This window comes from Cavia porcellus, unplaced genomic scaffold, assembly GCF_034190915.1.
Source record: "Cavia porcellus strain 051 isolate PalLab524CR breed Dunkin Hartley unplaced genomic scaffold, mCavPor4.1 scaffold_30, whole genome shotgun sequence".
In the NCBI taxonomy this organism is placed as follows: domain Eukaryota; kingdom Metazoa; phylum Chordata; class Mammalia; order Rodentia; family Caviidae; genus Cavia; species Cavia porcellus.
This window is the reverse complement of record NW_026947513.1, coordinates 12,192,501-12,211,646: the sequence shown is the minus strand read 5'-3', so window position 1 is coordinate 12,211,646 and position 19,146 is coordinate 12,192,501. Positions and strand designations below refer to the sequence as shown.

At 35.9% G+C, this 19,146-nt stretch overlaps 1 protein-coding gene across 9 annotated transcripts in view; it reads right to left on the bottom strand.

Annotated features, from left to right (window-relative positions):
• The window catches only part of Pcdh7 (protocadherin 7), a 380,883-nt gene that overhangs the window by 342,037 nt on the left and 19,700 nt on the right, over positions 1-19,146 (bottom strand). The window contains exon 2 of one of the 9 annotated variants that reach the window (XR_010044640.1): positions 1-19,146. This exon is cut by the window's left edge and continues 22,960 nt beyond it; it is cut by the window's right edge and continues 9,731 nt beyond it. The exons of the other annotated variants lie outside the window; for them this stretch is intronic. The gene's annotated coding sequence lies outside the window, so the exon portion shown is untranslated. 9 annotated transcript variants of the gene reach the window in all.

The window sequence follows — 19,146 nt, the reverse complement described above, 5'->3', positions numbered from 1 at the left end:
GTGTGTATCCCCTATTATATTTTTATTATAGAGTGCTGCTTCAAAGTACTTTCCTTGAGAATGACCCGGGGTGTTCTTTGAAAGAGCAGGGTTTTAGTCCAGGCCTGTGGTATGCAGTGCAGGGCTGCATTTCCTTAATGGTCCCTTAGTGAACCTTTTACAGAAAACATTTGAAAATTGTTTTCCTATGGCTTCATATGTTAAGTATTTCCAAGAAGTTGGTCTCAGCTGGACCATTCACTGCCAGGTCCTGTGAGATTTTTTTATTCCTACTTAGTGTCTAATGAGGATATTAGAAACAGCAGTTTCTTTAGGCAATTACTCAACTCAGTGGTCAAGCTCAGGGTTCAGGGGAATTTGCAAGCATTTCATTTTTCAAGTAGAGTTGAAGAATGAGAGTTCTCAGTCTAGTACATAAACAGCACTCTACTGAAAATCACTGGAAAGAAGGCACCATGTTATACACTGATGAGATGCACTCCCAGAGACATTTGTGTGTATGAAGGGAAAGGTATCAGAACCGAAGGACCCTCCTTGAATAATGGTAACCAGTTAAGCTTATTTGAGAGGTTGCAGCATTGTCATGGGGCCCTTTGAAGAGTATCATGCATATAGAGAAAATAACGCATTAAACTTGTTCAATACGGAGTTCTATAAATACTATAATACAATTTTGCTGGATTGTCCAATTTATTGACTTTATTTCTGTCATTTTATTTCTGCAATCTGATAGAATCAGCAAAAATGTTGAAAACAGGAAACAAAAGCATAAGCAAAAGAAAAATCTATAGTTGAGAAAAATCACATACATTAAGTATATTTCTTACAAATAATAATAATAATAGTAGTAATAAATTACCATTACCATTTAATATAGACATGGAAAAACTAAGTCGTATGTCCAAATACACCACAGCCATCAGACATCTCAAGACACCTTCATCACTGACCAAGAGAGAAACATTAAATTCTCTTTGATGTGGTTGAAAGATGTCCACCAACTCTTAAGAACCATGGGAAGAGGAGAGAAGATGTGAGGCAAGGAAACAAAAGGACTAAAATGAGAGTTCCAACTCCAAAGAGAAGCAGCTGATGGAGAGAGAGGGTGAGAGGGCAGGAAGCTAACCGTGGTGAGTATTTTGGATGTCAGAAGTTCCTCAAACCCCTTTTTTGCTCTTTCTTGTTCCTTGACATCCCAACCCTTCAATCAGGTCTGTGAAACACATTTGGGCAGAAATTCGATGAGTGAAGTCTCATAAACCTATGGAAATACTAATGTTGAAAACTAAAGAAACAATGAACTTGAAATTGATTACCATATTTCTACAAGTTTTAAAATTCCTTAGTGTATACACTGTTCGGTATGTATACTGTTCCAAACTATTTCCAGTGTAGAGAGGAGTTGCCAAAATTTTGAAGTGAGATTTTACTGAAAATCATCGTCCTAGGTTTTATTATAGAGAAATTAAGAGAATGCGAATCAAAGCAAGAGAAATACAAGCCTGCCTTTTTGAATGTTATGAATTTTAAGCAAAGAGTACTATGTCTAGTTTGAGAATGTATATTTGTATATGGCAAATTCAAAATGGTATATTCTTGTTAATTCATTTAACACTGTTGTTAATTTATTTAAAATACTGTTTTATTTAAACTCAGTCATACTTGTGTAGAGGGTCCTTTGAAATCTATTATATATGAATGCATATGAATATTTACAACCTTATTTTACATACTTAATGTATTTATATAACAATAAAATGTAGTTAAGGAAAAAAAATTAACAATTGATTTTTTTTATTCTTTCATACAGATAACTCATGAAGTTCAATAACTTAGTATTCAAGCTCCATCTTTTCAGTCTACCTAAAAATAGAAACTTATCTTCCAGGACAGAACACAGAATGGCATAAAGTTGGCTGCTTGATTGCTTTTTTTTCATCTTTGCAAGGCTCTTTACTTCCACAATTTCCTAAAAGCCAATCTACCCAATTCTAGAAAACCCAATATCATCTATTTCACCAGAAAACTGTATGACCTTGAAGAAACTATGAAACTGCAATGAGAGAGAAAACAAACCAAATGGTTTCCTTATCTAAACATAAAGAAAATTATGGCATCCTTTACACAACAACTTTACCAAGCTTCTCCAAAGAATTAAAATTTTAAAAGGCAACACAGAGACCAATATCAATATATGTATGAATATATGAATATATATGAATGTGCTACAGTTTCTAAGAAACACGACCACTTAATTAATCAGAATAACTACATTAATTATTCTTCATTTAATATGCTTTCCTCTTTGCAAATTAAACAGCATTTAAAAAATCAATGACCAATCCCCAGTTGTTTAGTGCCGTCATTGCAATGGCATGCATCTAGGCCACCCTTTTCTCCTTCCCTGTTCATCGATGTGGAGCAGGGCACTTTCTTCATCTCCTTGAGTGTTCACACTGTTGCCAAGAATTAGTGTCTTTTGTCTTTGTGAATACTGTCTTGAAATATATATGCATGTGTGTGTGTGTGTGTGTGTGTGTGTGTGTGTGTTACAGAGTGAGAGAGAGAGAGAAAGAAACAGAGACAGAGATCTCAACAGAGATGGAGAGACAACATATAAAGACAAAGACAAAAAAAGAGAAGAAAAAAAAAAAAAAAAAAGGAAGAAAGAAAACCACAGTATCCAGATCCTTTAACGTTATTTTCAAAGCCTGTGTCAAAAATTTACCAGCAGTAACTGCCTCTATGGAACTACAGATAATTGCTTTAAATTCCATCAGTTTTTCCACTTGTCTACCAGTCTCCAATGGCTTCCCATGTCACTTGGAATAAAACTTTTACATAAGCTAACTCTAGGAATTTCTGAATTTATCACAGAATATTTGCCTTGTAACGTTCCTCTTCCCCAGCTCCTTCCCTCCAGCCAAGCTGGTTTTTAAGACTTTGTTTCAACTATCTCAGGCCTGTTTCTACATGTGCCTTTGCTGTGCTTTCTGTGTAGAAAAGTACTCAAGCTCCACATCATTGCTCCTTCCTGGAGTTTAGGTCAACGGTATACACCTATGGCTTGCATGCCGCAGCACACTACTGTACCACTGAAAGCTCGGAAGGGCTTGAAGTCATCCTCAGGCCCTCCCTGACAGACATACGTAGAATTTCAATCTTCACTGTCCCCAGTGCTCCTTCTTATTTCTGTATTGTTTCACAACAACTGTCATTACCTAAATTTAAGCTTTGCTTATTTATATCTCACTAATTATGTGCATCTCTCCACTAGAATGTAATCATCATAGAATAACTTCAATTTTCTTTTTCAACTAACACTGTTCTTTGTCATATTATACTGCTTTGAGCACTACCCGGAACATAGCATGATTTTATATATTTGGGGAATGTTTTTCGTTTACTAATGGATTCACTACACTAATCAGATTACGCAAACTGTTCTATAGGCTGTAATTAAGAGCGTACTATGTATGGAACTTTAGACATTTAATGATAAATTAGACATAAACCTTTTTCTTATAAAGGTCACATTGTTGTGAGAATAGGCATGTAAAAATTTAATTTCTATACAAAGTGATTAGTGTGTGTTAAATAAAGACTAAAGGAAGGAGACAACTCATCTGGTGTGGGAGGCAGGAAAGCACTGATAGGAAGTGATATTTGAGCTGAGTCATGAAACATGAGTGTACATCTAAGGAGTGAAGAAAGATCAGAAAGACACTTCATATAGAGAAAAGGGAATGTACAAAGGCATAGGGCTGACAACGGGAAAGCCCTGGTGGGCAAATAGCCAAGAGCTCAGAGTGGCTAGAGCGAGGTATCTGAAACAAATGTTCCCTCGCTTGCGAAGGCCCTTCCGCCCTGTTGTTCAATCACCACGTGATCCTACGTGGTGGCACTGACAGCTTTTACAAGCCAGAATGCTCAGGGTGATCCGGAAGGCAAGTCCACATTTTGGAATAATTCTTAATGCAGCGTGAAAGGTGGATCATCTCTGGACGGAGGCCAGGAAGTGGAGCAGAGGCAGTGCAGCAATAAGAAGATAATGAGTGCAATTTTGCATGTATTACACTGAGACTTGAGAGAGATACGGAAAGCAAATGTCACTTGAAAATAAAAGTCTTTCTGGCAGCTGGTGACTACTAAAATAAGGAGTGTAACCACTGATGAAATCTTTAGGAATACCACACAGAACGGGTGAAAAACGAGGATGGGAAAATGTCCAGAGAGGGAGGGGTGTACCAGAGTAGAGTGACAGCTGCTATGGTGAGTTCTAGGAGCAGAGCTTTGCAGCAGGAGTGGCCTGGCAAGCTGAGCAATCTAAGAGTCTTGGTAGCATGTGACTTAGTGAGAAGAGGGGTCACAGGGGTTAAGGTATATATCAGAGACCAGAGAGCTCACAGCCAAAATGGAAATGAAGAGAAGAATTAGGAGCCAGACATGGCGGCACAAGTAATCCCAGCACTCTGAGAGACTGAGGCAGACGGATTACAAGTTTGAGCTGAACTTAGGCCACCTAACCACTTAGCAAGATCCTATCTCAAGTATACAATTAAAAAAAAAAAAAAGGCTGGAGACACAGCTCCATGTAGAATTCAACACCCAGCACAACAGAAAGAAGGAGGAGGAGGAGGAGGAGTCGGGGAAGAGGAGGAGGAAAAGAAAAGAACAAAAACAAGAAATAAGATTAAAGTCTCCACTTCGTGATGGGAGGGAAGCCATGGTAAAATTAGTACTTTTTAAGAGGTTATAGATATGAGCATTTTCAGAGGCAAAAGAATTAATCAGAATAGAGACAATAGAAGGCAAGTAAAGAATGATTGATGAAGCCCTGTTTCAGAAGAAATGCAGAAGGTGACATGACATATAATGACAACGAATTCAGCCTTTACAGAAACTTTTTCTTACCTGACACAGAGACATAAAAGGTAAGAAGTTGTAATATAATTTGGGATGTCTGCATAATGTAATGTCTAAGAGTAAAGTCTGATGGATCAAATTTCACTTTTAATGCTTTACTAGTTATATAATATTGGGCTACTTAAAACCCTGTGTGCCTCAGTTTCTTCATCTAGAAATGGAGGAATGATAATAATTCCTTCCTCTTGGGTTATGACACTGACATGAACCAATCCTCTCTTCATACAGTTCTCTTTGGACAGTGGCTGACCCTTCTTGGTCACAAAGAAAGTATTTCTTAATCAAGTAGAAGGGCGAAGATGTTCCAGGGGTGCTGGCTGGTTTTGTGAGGGAAAACAAGCCGAGAAACATGCAGTGCTCACGAAGCCTGTGTGTAACAGGCTATCAGATGCAAACTTCACAGATAGAAACTGTTACACAGCGAGCCAAAGCTCTGCTAGTACCTCCAGCCACCACCAACAGATGATGAGAGCAGGGACTGTTACAAAACATTTAAATAACAAATTCTATTTCATACATGAGAGTGGGAGAGAAAAAGAGCTTTCCTTATTCATAGAGAATTATCTATAGCCATAAACACGTGGGTTGCTTAAATTTGTGAGATCAAACACATTCATCCAATATTATAAAGTAACACAAATGCAGGTGAGTCCTATGATGAATCTTAGAAGCAGTGAAGTCATACAGCCCAGATTCCAGCCCAGCTGGCTAGAAATTTTGGCATGTTATTAAACCCAGAGCTTCAGTTTATTCATCTGAAAAAAACTGGAGAAAAGTAATACTCATCAGCACTCTTAAGAGTAAAGTTTTACAACTTACACACACCTTGCCCAGGGATTGATGTACGAGAGATTCTTGAATAATACAGATTTCCTTATACCTTACTGTTAGAAGGTGTTGAAGAAATATGAACATTGCCAGTTATGTGCACACATTATAAATCTCCACCAGCTACCTTCCTTGTTAAACTACAGAATTAAAAAAATGTAAAAAAAAATGCATATGGTTTTCCAAATGGTTGACTTAAAATATTTAAATACCAAATTGGATTGAAGATAAAATGCTGAAATCCTGTAAAAGGTATGTGTGTCACTTGAAAAGTGATGAATCACTTTAAATGTCTACACACCTCCCTGAATAGGATTATTTTGTGACCTTCATTTTTTTTACAGCAATAAAAGTACCTTGAGCTTGACAAGATTTATTGTCTCCAACTAATATTTCCTGCATTGAGTGTGAATTTTATTCACATTAACTTCTTACATTTTAAGGCCTTTCATTCATAACTTTTTAAAGAATACAACACCTTAGACCCTAAACAATCTAAAATAAATCACTATATCATGTTTTCTGCAGAAGAAGGGACCATAATAAAGTGATACATTTCTACTCACATCAATGGGGCTGCTTGAATATGACAATGGCCTTCCTTTTCATTTGACAAATGACTTGGGGACAGTGTGCTGTTTGCCAGATAGGGAGCTAAGCTTACCTCAGGACCTATTCTAGTGAGTCATGTGGAGGTTAACACTAGTTGCTGTTATTACAGCCTCCTCCCTGTAGAAAAAAATATACCCTGATGGCTCTGAGCAGATAAGAGGGAACAAAATGCTTCCCAGATTGTTGAGTCCAAATTGGCACAGGATGCCCAACCTGATTCCAATTTCAGGAGGCTATATATACAGTTATCAGTGTATCTTATAAAAATGTATTGTAGAAGCACATAGTGCTGCTATGTTTGATAGCTTTTCTCACTAATAACGCTTTTAGGTAAAGTCAAGCTTTCATTAGTACAATTCATTATACCCAAAATGAAACCACATTTTATTTCAAATTATACACAGAAGGACTCAACTTTTCCAATATCACTCTTTGTTTATATTTGTAATGAAATCACAAAGTTCTGGTAAACACTTTTGTGGGGAGGAACATGGAAAAGGCTCCACCACAGCATCACATATGTGATACATGTTTATGTCTTCACTGCAAGTTAGATTGTAAGCGCCATGAGAATAGGAACGTATATGTGTAATAAATGTATAAGTCAAAAGGAATGCATATGTGTAATAAATACTCACTGAATAGTAGAAGAATGATTTTTCCCTTAACAAGGCCTAGAAAGTGTCTTTTCTGTTAAAAGTTTAGCTCAATTCTGCCTTCTACTGTGTGTCAAAAATATACAAAGCACCAAGCACACAAGATGCTAACTTGTGTGATAGTCTGCTGTTCACGTGTGTCCACATGAAGGGCTTGCCTACAACATATCTACAACATACAGTACACATGGCATCACAAGCCACATACTTTGAGTTTCATGTGGAAGTGTATTTCTTTCACATTTCTTTTTAATTTAACCACATTATCCTTTGGGAAAATACACCATTCCCACATTACAGCAATCGTGTTTAAACCGAGCCCTTCTCTCTGCTTTGTTATCAATAAGAAAGAAGGTTATAAAGGTTATCTTTATTTTCACAGCTCAGGACACTTGAAGGGAAATGAAATATGTACCAAAAATGAAATGATCCTGTATAGCGGAAGTAAGCAAATGTCTGACCTTGTCCTGTAGAGTGCCTAGAACTGTTTATAGTGACTCAAACAGGCACGCAGGCATGATACTGACATTGGTGGTATTTTATCCACAATAATCACAGCCTGCTGAGAACTCTTCCACTTCCACTAATACATTTTAATCAAAGGTTCCCGGAATTGTAACACTACTTATTCCTCTCAAAACTTCCCAAAATCCATGACAACAAGTTCAAGTGCTCCCATTTTGAAGTCAAATAACTTTTAAATTGGGTTACAGTAACAGGGCATTCTTTTACTTCTTGGAGAATGAATTAGCATTTATGCAAGCATCTTCCATGTATGAGGCCAAGCTTCACTCATACAATCTGATCTGATTTCTAGTTACTGTTTCTACCCCTAAAGATGATATGAGACAAGACTGGCTGTATGAACATCTGAGTTCCATCACCAACTTCTTCTACCAGTATTAATCTCTGAGATTCCAACCTTCAGCAATAAACAAAAATAACTCAGCACGATTTCCAAAATAAAGTCACCAGCAAAAGAAGAGCCCATATTTTGCAACATTGGCTTGTACTGTGAACTTACCTCACATTCAAATGAAAAGATAACTTAGAAAATTTGGATTATTTTTCCAGAAGTGAAAATAGTAAGGCTAAAATACCTATTTGCAAAGAATTTTTCGATCATGTTTCAGATTCAAACCTGAAAGAACCTGGTAATTACTGCTGTCTCTTCACTTTGCACATCAAATTCCTTGGCTTTGATTTGTGTTGGATAAAAACGCCAATGGTCTTCCTCTATCAAGCCAGAGAAACCAACAAGACAAGAAGGTAAAGTATGGAATAGGTTAGAAGACTGAAGAGTAGGGAGCACTCAGACATGTGCCTCCTCCTTAAAAATAATCATGCAGTTTTCTCTCTAATAGGAATTATAGAACAAACCGTATCTTGCTTTCAAAAATCCTTATAGAAACAGAGATACTATGGAAAACAGGCAAATAATACAATTTTTAAATGGTAGTGGGGAGAAAGAAAATTACATAGCCAAATAATTCCTTAATTTTATTCTAAAAATATTATCTAGACAAAAGGAGAGATGTGCAAGTGCCTATCAGATGGAAGAAGTGTGTAATCATGCCTAAAAGGATATACCATAATAAAGTTCCTTCAAAATCTGATTGTCCATACCAAATGAACTCTACAACTCTATACAAAAGTATTGCCCCTACAAAACATGGCCCTTAGTTGTATGGTGTTATGGTTTTGGTCTGGGTGTCCCCATCAAAGCCTCATGCAGTCATAAGGGTGTAGGCTTCTAGAGTTTGTGACTGATTCATGGTCCAGTGCTGGAATTATGCATATGAGTGCTACACCAACCCTAGGATACACGGGCTAGGAAGAGTCTTCTCCCCTTGCTCCTCCCTTCTTGCTCTGAGTTTGTTGGCTCCTGCCGCCATGAACTGTTGCCCCTGGGCCATGAGGCACTCTGCCTTGGAGCTAGCAGATTATGGACTAAAACTTCCACAAACTGTGAGTTAAACAGATAAACCTTTTCTTTCTTAGCTTTGTGTGTGGATATTTTGTCTCAGCAAAAGAGAAAAGTAACCAACACAGATATCAAAAGATTAAAGCAGTTTATGGAAATCAAGCCAAATATATATGCATTCATATTGAAATAGTGACAAATTTAGGAATATACACATCAAACTTCCACAACTGTGAGTTAAGTAGATAAACCTTTTCTTGCTCAATTTTGTGTGTGGGCATTTTGTCTTAGAAAGAGAGAAAAATAACCAACACAGATGAGAAATAAAAAGATTAAAGCTGTTTATAGAAATCAAGGAAAATATATATGCATTCACACTAAAAGTGTCAAATTTAGGGATATACACAGCATATAAAATCTGAGTCCTAATTACACAGCTCACAAACTTTTAAAGATCTGTTTCCCAACCATGACTATTTTACAACTTTTCTAAAAGATAAAGATAAAGGAAATATTTTGCACTGTGTATGTGAGGATTAAAGCAATATTTATAGTCAAGAAATAGAAGAAGGACTCTTATTCTTAAAACATTTCTGAGATGTTTGATCCTCCAGCACACTAATCAGAATAGTCTAGCAAAGAATATGTGTTAAGTGCTATCACTTTTGAACATCAAAATGCCTCAGTAAAATCTTCAATAAATTAAGCTCACTCAGAAATAATTGCATCTGTGCAGAACCAATTATAAGATATTATTTTGAATGTTTTTAATTTAAAGACAAAATTGTGAGGGATTCATATAACACAAGTGTGTAGCAGTTGGAATTGTTTTTACTTATGTCCACTTATACATTCATAGCAGTATTTGTCTAATGATTGTCTAATACTTTAAGATTTAATATCTCAACATGGTACACAATGTTCTTGGAAATTGAGATTCCACTTAATTTTACAAGTTCATCAACTACAGTTTCTATTCTAATAACGACATTCTATCTATTGTTTCATTATGTCAGAAAGCACCTGGCTGTCCTGAAGGGCTCTATCAATGTCACATTTGATACAAGACCTTTTACACCTTAGGGAAAAATTAGGATGTCTCTTCTCTAACATTTTACCCATAAATGCTCTAAGTGTAGCAGTACTCTACGTGGCTGTGTCTTCTGCTACACCAAAGCTGCTTAAAAAATGGGTAGCATTTCACATTTTCTTCTTGTATCCTCTGTACCTAGCAGACAATAAGCCATCCAAAATTTTGGCACTAATGAATTGACATAAACAGTTGACAAAGACAGCAATCTGACTCTGACTGTTTTCATATAATAAGCAAAACATCCCCAATGAAAAAATAATTTGCAGATGCATTTCTTATTTTCCTCTTCTGTAAATCTGTATGAATGGCTTTTTCTTTCTGCATGTACATGATCCTATCCTCAGATCTCATTTCTTCATGTCTCCTAGAATTGAGTATTAAATTGAGACAATGACTCATAGTTGGGGTTAAATATACTCTTTCTTAGCCCCAGAACACACTTACGCTGTCCACCTCACCCTGAGTCACTGTGATCATTTTCTAGCCACATGGTCAACCAGTGCAGACTACACTGACAAAGTCCCTTGCCTGCTGGCTGGGTTTGGCTGGGGGAAATTCCCAGTCAGTCTAAAAAGAGAGAAGAAATATGTTAGCATATTTACTCCACAACTTGTAGTCTATATGGTCACTTAGGGCAGCCCTGTCCAAACTCTTCTTCTTTCTCAGACAATGACATTCTACTTACCTAGCAAGGAGCAGAACATAGTGGCTATTACAACATCTCTCTGCCATGCTATTAATGATATTTGTGTAGGGTATCTTTACATTATGAGATCCTGCCTTGTGCCCTGCAGGGTATTAGTATCATTCTTAGCATTTATGCACTTAGAGCTTGTATAGCAATTTACCATTTATAAATTATCTTCACCATTTAATCTGACTTGAGCTACAGAAATTTACAAACAGATATTATTAAAATCATTGCTATACATGAGCAAGTAAAAGCTATAACTAATAATCTAGTATTTCTGCACTTAATTATATGGTAGATATTAGATGAAAATATATATTCATATATATTATACCCAAATCATAACTTAAGTCCCATTGTATAACTGTCTTAAACGTACATATTGTATTGAACAAGAGTATATTGTTATTTGCCTCAATTTCAGTGTTTCATCAGCAAGGTTTTATATGAGAATAAAAATCATAGAAGTGTCTCTGGGCATTATATTAAATGTGAGTGATACAGTCCGTCATCTATTATCTCTTTTTCTTCCTCACAGAAGAATAATGTTACAGGCATGTTTTATTGACAATTGGAATCCTCTTCAAAGATAATGTATTCAGAATCTTTTCTACAAAAAGCCCACCAGGACTACAATGAAAGATAGAATAACTCCAGGCATGCTCATGTATTTGATCATTTTGTGTAAAATCAAGAGAAATGCTTAATGCATTTCAGAGTTCCTGAGGCTGCTTCAGTCCTTCCTGCTCTCTCTGCCTGCTACCTTGAAGAAGTAGAAAACAACACCTGTTAAAACCTGCACATCGAGACAAGAAGACACAAACTGTTATCAGACTTTAAGTCTCTTCCTTGAGGCTGAAATGTAAAACCTGACACTCTTAATTTAAAGGAGAATGAGTCTATTTTGGCTCACAGTTTGCGGTGGTTTTAGCACAAAGTCATCTGACTGGAAAGCAGGCAACAGAACTTGGGGACATGGTAGAAGACAGCTGCTCAGGCATGGTATCCAGGAGCAGACAGAATCAAGAGAAGGGCCGGGAAGGAGATGAATCATTGAGGCCATGCTTCCACTGATCACCTCTTCTTCCAGCCAAATTCTACCTCTTAATATCAAACCAGCTAACAAAACCAGCCCCCTAATGCAACCGTCTTCTAGATGTCCTGCTCTGATCTCAGGAGGTTTGAAAGGAAACATCTTGACTTTTTTTCAGCATCAATGAGTATTTTTCATTGAAGAGGGGAACATCTTGTTGCATTCACTATCTCCAACAAAAGTGCGTATGGAAGTAAACCGAATACATTCAGGAAAACTATGACAAAATTACATTCTCTAATTCACAATATATCCCCTTCTCTATTGACAACTTCTAGTGCAACATTGGTGAGTATGGATTCCTGCAATGAAAAAAATCATAAGAGGTAGAATATAAAATGAGAAGAGATATGAGTCAGCCTGATAGGTTACATCTTACCCATATTCAAGATGGCCCTGAAATGGTAACCACCAAGTGATTTTTTTTTTTTTTTTATGATCTCACAGTCAGGCTACATCCTAGAGAATGAAGAAACTATCCTTCAATGAGTTTCTGTATACACATTAGTCACTGACTTAACCCTCACAGTAGCCCTACAGGTTAGACCGTGTTATATTCAACTTACAGATTTAAACATGGAAGCTCAGGGAAGTAGAATCAGGTCTATTTCCCCTCAAGCCCAGCTTCATTTCTTTCTGCTTCTCATTGCAGTTCACTCAAATTAAATCTAACTACAATGATAGAATTTGAATTTTTGGATAAACTGAACAAATAATTTGAAAATGTTGCAAAGTTCTGTGATCTGAATAGAGAAATTCCTACACTGGCCATCATGGTAACGGCCTACATTTCACAATATCTGGCAACTTTGGTTATGAGAATAAATGTTTTATCTTACATGGAAAATACTAATCACTTCACCATGCTCTGTTCTGAAATTTTTTAATCCTAGTACATTATATTGAGGGAAAAGCAAAATTTGGTGGAGGTAATAAAGTACAGTAGAAGTACTTGGGGATAAAAATACAGAATGTAAAGACTGTAGAATAAAAATAAAGTCTGACTGAAGACTATTCAGTCTAATAAATTTCCTTCATCAAGTGTTTAGAATGTTTGCTTGTCAGACCTGTAGTAGCTAGAATTATGACTCTCCAAAGATGTGCAACATGTTGACCTTAAAAATAGGAATCAAGCACCAACAAATCTAGGCAGTCTCTAGAAGCCAAAAAAAGACAAGAAAAGAGCTTCTCCAACAAAAACACAGTCTTGCCAACATGTTGACTTTTAATGTAGTCAATTTTTTGAAATGCTTGCTAATTTAGGCCATGTAGAAGCAATAGGAAATCCATACATGACTAAAGGCAGGCAGCAAGACACCTGGAAAATAATGGTTAATTGTGTTAGACAATATCAAAAGGGACATGGATCAGTTTCCTGGTTGCACAGTAAAAGAGTGTCTCCATTTTCTTAGAGACAGTTCAACGTTATCTAGATAAGCCTAAGAAAACATAATAATATTACATACAAATTGTTTCATTCAATGTCTTTTTAAAAATTCTAATATAGCCTGCTATGATGGAGAATAATTCAAAACTGAACTAAAATCTTGAAAATATTAAGACACATAATGTATCTGGTTTAGATGATTAAGTCCTTTGTCCACTGTGTGGACAGTCCAACACAGTGAGTATCTATTTATTATTTTCTAGACTACATAACTAAAGCCTAGAAACAGAAAAGACAAGGGCATAACAAAAGAAACATCAGTGCCTGAATGAAAAGAATTTTTTTCACCAATAGTTGGAAAAAGTCGAAGCAATTTTGCACCAAGTCAATTTCTAATTCCTACAATCATTAGTTATGTTAAAAGACGAAGTCATTAATATTCACCAGTATAAAAATAATCTCAATGAAAAGATCCCAGTCCATGTGTTGGCTCAAACCACTGCCCTGAGAGAATTAGGTGCTGCAGTATTTTGTGAAAGTAAATGGGGCAAATTTCTAGAATTGGTATTGAAATTAAGGTCTCAGGAGACTGGAGAACCTGACAGTAGAAAACACTAGGAAACTCAGGTCCCAAAATATGAAGGGAAACTACACTAAAGTATTTGTTCCAGAACATCCATTCCTCAGCTCTCTCTTCACGCTGCAGGGCCTTACAATTGGGCCTAAACCTTAGAAAATCTATCTGAGGATTCTTGCACAAAGTAATCTCCTTTGAGGGTTTCCATTTACCCTCCTTTACCCTAAGGAAAGACAAGAAGACAAGGGCAGTTTTTAGATGTAAGCTTTCCACTTGGTGCTTCTATTTAATACTTTGAGAAATGATAAAATACAACTTCAAATTTTTTTATTGCTATTGTTATCTAGGCTAGAGTTATCAATTTCTGATATTTCCTGGGAGTGAGAGATTCTAGATCTTGAATTATTGTAGGGTAAAATCTCTTTAGAATAAGTGCATAGAATATCTAGAGAATATACATAGAATATACAGTTATATGCACTAATGTAAATACATTTATATATAAATTATATAATGTATATATTTGACATATATATCAAATAGAATTAGTAACTTGGTGACATCAGCCCTAAATAAAGAGTACATATTATTTATTTTCCACCTACACAAGGATCCAGGAGTCTATTTTCAGTTTCATCTTTAATAGCAGGAATTGAGAGACTAAGAGGGATACAACAAAAACATGCATGATGTCTCATATGAGCTACTGCATTAGAAAGCCTCACATCTGGAATTTCAATTCTTCCAGTATCCTCCAGAAATAGAAATATAACTTGGAGTGGCACTATCTAAAATGTTGTCATCAACCAGTCACTTAAGCAGGATTATCTGAAAGCTGGTTGGCAACAAGTACCAGTATTAATAGAATACATGGAACTGTAGGTGCTCCAGCAAAATGGGGCACAATAAAAAAAAAAATGAAAACACCTAAAAATAACTATAAATTATTGAAAAAATAATGATCATGATTTTTCTCGGGACGTGAACACTTTCTACAAACTATGCATTAAAAATACAGGGTGTAAAACTATGTGACTATTTTTAGGATGATGTAATTTATGACTCAGATGAATTGTTACATTCCTCAAAGAGATTGCCTGGGGACGGTGTAAACATTCCAGTAATGCTGCCATAAATAAAAGCATCTACACAGCTCCTCCTATGGAAGTTCCTTCAGAGCATCTGTCCTTCTACTTTGAACCGCAGTGATAGGAACAGTTCCATTCTGAAGGTGTTTTGATATCTAAAAATAAATAGAAAACATCTTGCACCAAGTCTGAAGAATGCAGACTGAACAGTAGCAGTAAAGTTTGATTTTGGTCAAAACCACAGAATAAGAAGATGCAGTGAAGCTAACTGAATTGCTCAATAACTGAGTCTAATATTAACAATCAAAGAAAAATCCATTAGAAACCCATAAAGAGCAAGAGCAGTTGAGATATAAATGACAGTGCAAAGAAAAATACATTTCAATTCGGTTCCAGTGAGCACAGTTGATGCCCCATGGCCAAGGTTGCAATATTGATGCAAGTCTATGAAGTAGAAAGAAATCAAAGCAGAATCATAATTTTCTTGTGAGTCATCTGTCAGCATCAACATTTCTAGGAATTAGTAAGTCCTTCCCCAGGGTACATGCGGTTCCCATTAAAACCCTTAGCCCGATACAGTATTATTCCTCCCCAGTGGTGACTGTCTCCCCCACAAGATTGTAAGATCCTATTTTGTATACAGGTACAACAGCATATCAAAAATTAGGAGTCAAATGAATCAACAACATGTAGGCAAGTAAATTCCAGTAACATTGTTATAGTCTCATGCAAGGTCCTATTTTATCTAGAATTATGTTATTATTAGGGACCCAGGTTAGGCAACCTTGAGTTTTACTTCTGATGTTACTGGGTTTTAGTTATGTGACCAAGGATTGTTAGAAACTTGCTGATACAAAAATGATCCCACATTTGTTAGTCCTTTGTGGTCTTCTCCAGGCAGTTGTCATAGTGAAGCTGAGCAACCATTCAGTGTTTGAAATATTCTTATCACTGAGCCGCTTGGTACTGACTTCTGACTTCCTTTGAGACAGTGAGAAAATGTAGCCTGCTTGGCGGGAAAATGAAGACAGAGCAAGTACAGAAGCTTACAGGATGCCACCGGGGAAAGAAAAGAGCAACACCTCATAAACCGCGGCTGCTGCCCAGAAGGCTGCAGGATCAGGGAGACAGATTGCCTGCAACCAGCGCCTCGCAGGAAGGCTGCCAAGAACCGAATTTCCAATTTGCTGAAGTCGTTATTTTAGCAATCTTGCACTGCAACTTGAAATCCAGTGAGATAGTTAATAACAGCATCTTCTAAAATCACCTTTCAAAAATGCCTATATTCCTCCCCCATTTCAGTGTTTCCCAAAGTGATGCTTTTTTATTTTTATTATTTTTAGTTTGAAATTCAAATGTATGGCAGTTTTGGCTGCTTTAAAATGTAAAGCAGTTTGAACTCCTCGTGGCAGTTTACAGGGTTTGCCAATGTGGGCAAGACTGAGGGAAAGGCTTGGGGGTGAAGAAGCACAGGATGCTGTATTTCATTCCCTAGCGTTTTCCTCGGGGCTTGATCTTTTTTTTCAGAGCTTTTCAACTAAAAGTTTAGGGGAAAATGTAGGCAATCATGAAAGTACAGAAAGATATAACTTCCAATCTATATTCCCTTAATACTTTTTTCCTTACTATCATTTGCCTTTGATGAAAAAGTTCCTCCATTTTTTTTCAATTATTCAATAAAAAGGCCTAGCTAGAAACCAGCTTAAGTGATTGAAGAAGAAGAAGAAGAAGAAGAAGAAGAAGAAGAAGAAGAAGAAGAAGAAGAAGAAGAAGAAGGAGAAGAAGAAGAAGCCAAACATTTTTTGGACCTCTGAGCAAAATACTTGATTTTTTTTTTTCGTTTTGTAAATTGAGACTTTCCTCTCTAGTTCTAAAGCATATTTTTTTCTTCTTTCTTCAATAAGACATTTCAGTGTCTTTTTTTCTCAAGGTGATAAAATAATGTGTCTTCAATCCTTCACAGATGAGTGCTAGGAGTGAAATGTGACAACTTAACACTACTATTTTTGGAAACAAGATCTTCTCTTTAAGAAAAAAAAAAAAAAAAAAACAATTCTCCCAGGGAAATACTTAGGTTCAGCTTTGCACATTATTACTTCACTTTTTAAAATCTCTCTCCATCTTCTTCAAAGATACTTTATTTACTATAATATGTCAAAAAAATCACATCAGTCACTATTCAAAGTTTCATGGTTGTACTTTCTTACAGTTTGTCACATTTCTCATAGAGTATAACATTAATTAGTAACAGAAAAAGGATGCTGTCTGGTAACCTGAGCAACTATTTTGAAGGTAACTATGCAAAATAACAGCCATCGTTAAATTCCTATCACCTTGCTTTAAAATCCTAGATCACTATTATTTCTGTTGCTGTTGTTGCTGTTCTGTTGTTATTTTGCTTTTGTTGTTGATTTTTGATTGTTTACTTATTGATTTTTGTTTTTTCTCTTTAAAAGAAAAAAAAAAAAAAGAGAGATACGAAATAGTTGAGTGATACTTCCTCAACAACAAAAACAAAGCCAAAAGAAACCTACAAAATCGGCATCTGCCTCCCAGTTAGGATCTCACTAACCAGAATCAAGGCATATTATATGTTGCCATGCTTTTAGTTATAATGATTTTTCATTTCAATTTCTTTTTATATAAGGCAGCCTGTGATGAATAATTTCTGATATTAAACAATACTGAAACAAATTTTGTAGTGCAGATGGGAGTGCCTTCAGCAGCTACAAATTCTAAGATTAAGCTGATTCACAATGGCCAGCTGTGAACAGAGGTAAGGGTTAGCATCATGTGTGGCACAATAGGTCAGAATAGGACTTTTTCTGGGTTTCCTTTACTAAAGCCTTACACAAATCACTTTTTCTCTTTAGGACCTAAAACGTACAATGACTCTTGATGCTGAGTTAAGAAAGATAGAGACATGCACAGGTAGATTGCAAAACAGTATACGGATCAATTTGTCCAATCCAAAGTATGTGTGCTCCTCTTAATGCAGCATGCAGGTACTCCTATATTTACTACAAGGTAACATAGCAGGAGCACTCATCATTTTAAATTCCTTCAGGGTGTGCCCTTAACTAGTGATTAGGAAACAATATGTTGCATCATTATGAAATTGTAAGCATACTGGAAACCTGAGGTCTTCATTAAGCCATTTCATGGTTATAAACAGAACACTGACATGCATGTTGGCATCTAGGATTCCCTGCTTTGTGGGCTAGTGGCAGTTGTTTATATTTTACGAGGGAACAATCATAAAGTTTAAGATGAATAACCATGTGTTCTCAACAATTCATAACCACACACTTTTATTATTTGTTCACTGCATGATCTTAGTGTTGATATGTTTATTACGGGGGAATAAAAACAGTTGCCACTTGGCCAGACGAACATGCAAACACAAAAACTTTCAAGTGTAGCCAGGAAACATCTTGTGAAAGATGTGATAATATACAAATAATGAAAAATGAGTTTTACCAAGTTCTTAGAATATAATTGTGACAATCATGCTGAGTCCTCAATCTTATCTCTTCTTTTACTCTTCTTTAAAATGTGACAATTTATTGAAGTTTATGGACTGATAATGAATAAATCAACTTCAGACATTAAATGTAAACAAAATTTGCATAATGAACCAAAATGATCTAGCTTCTAATCTGCTTAATATTCTACTGATCTAGTAATTTGCATAATTTATTGCATAATTTATTTGAGGCCAATAGTCAATAACCAAAACTATTTCCAGAGCTGTGTGTCATGAAGTTGAATCTTTCCAAATGAGAGTTAACCTTTTAAAAGAGCTCTGTGTTGAACTCATAAGATTTCATAAGAGATCTAATGGTGAATAATTACGTTCTTTACCTTTTTATATTTCTATTAATAGGAAACAACCTCATTGTGGTAATATTTTAACAAATGTTTATTGAGTAAACACAATCCTGTAAGTACTTCAGTGGTGTAAGGAACACAGCCTCAGAAGTTGATTCACCACATTTAAAAATTTTTTTTCATTCCTTTTGATTCTTAAAATTTTTGAAATCACTCTAATAGTCAAATCAGTGTAGATAATATTCACAGAGGTATTATGCAACTGAGTCTAAGACTGTTTCAATGATAAATATTTTGAGCCAGGTGGTCAGTTGAAAAAGTGTCACAAAGCAAAAAGAGTTCTGTATTGCCTAAAATTTGAGGGTTCTATGTGGGATTTTGAATATATCTCCTGCAAATTTGAGAAATTGGTGCAGGTCATATTTTAATTAAATGTTTAA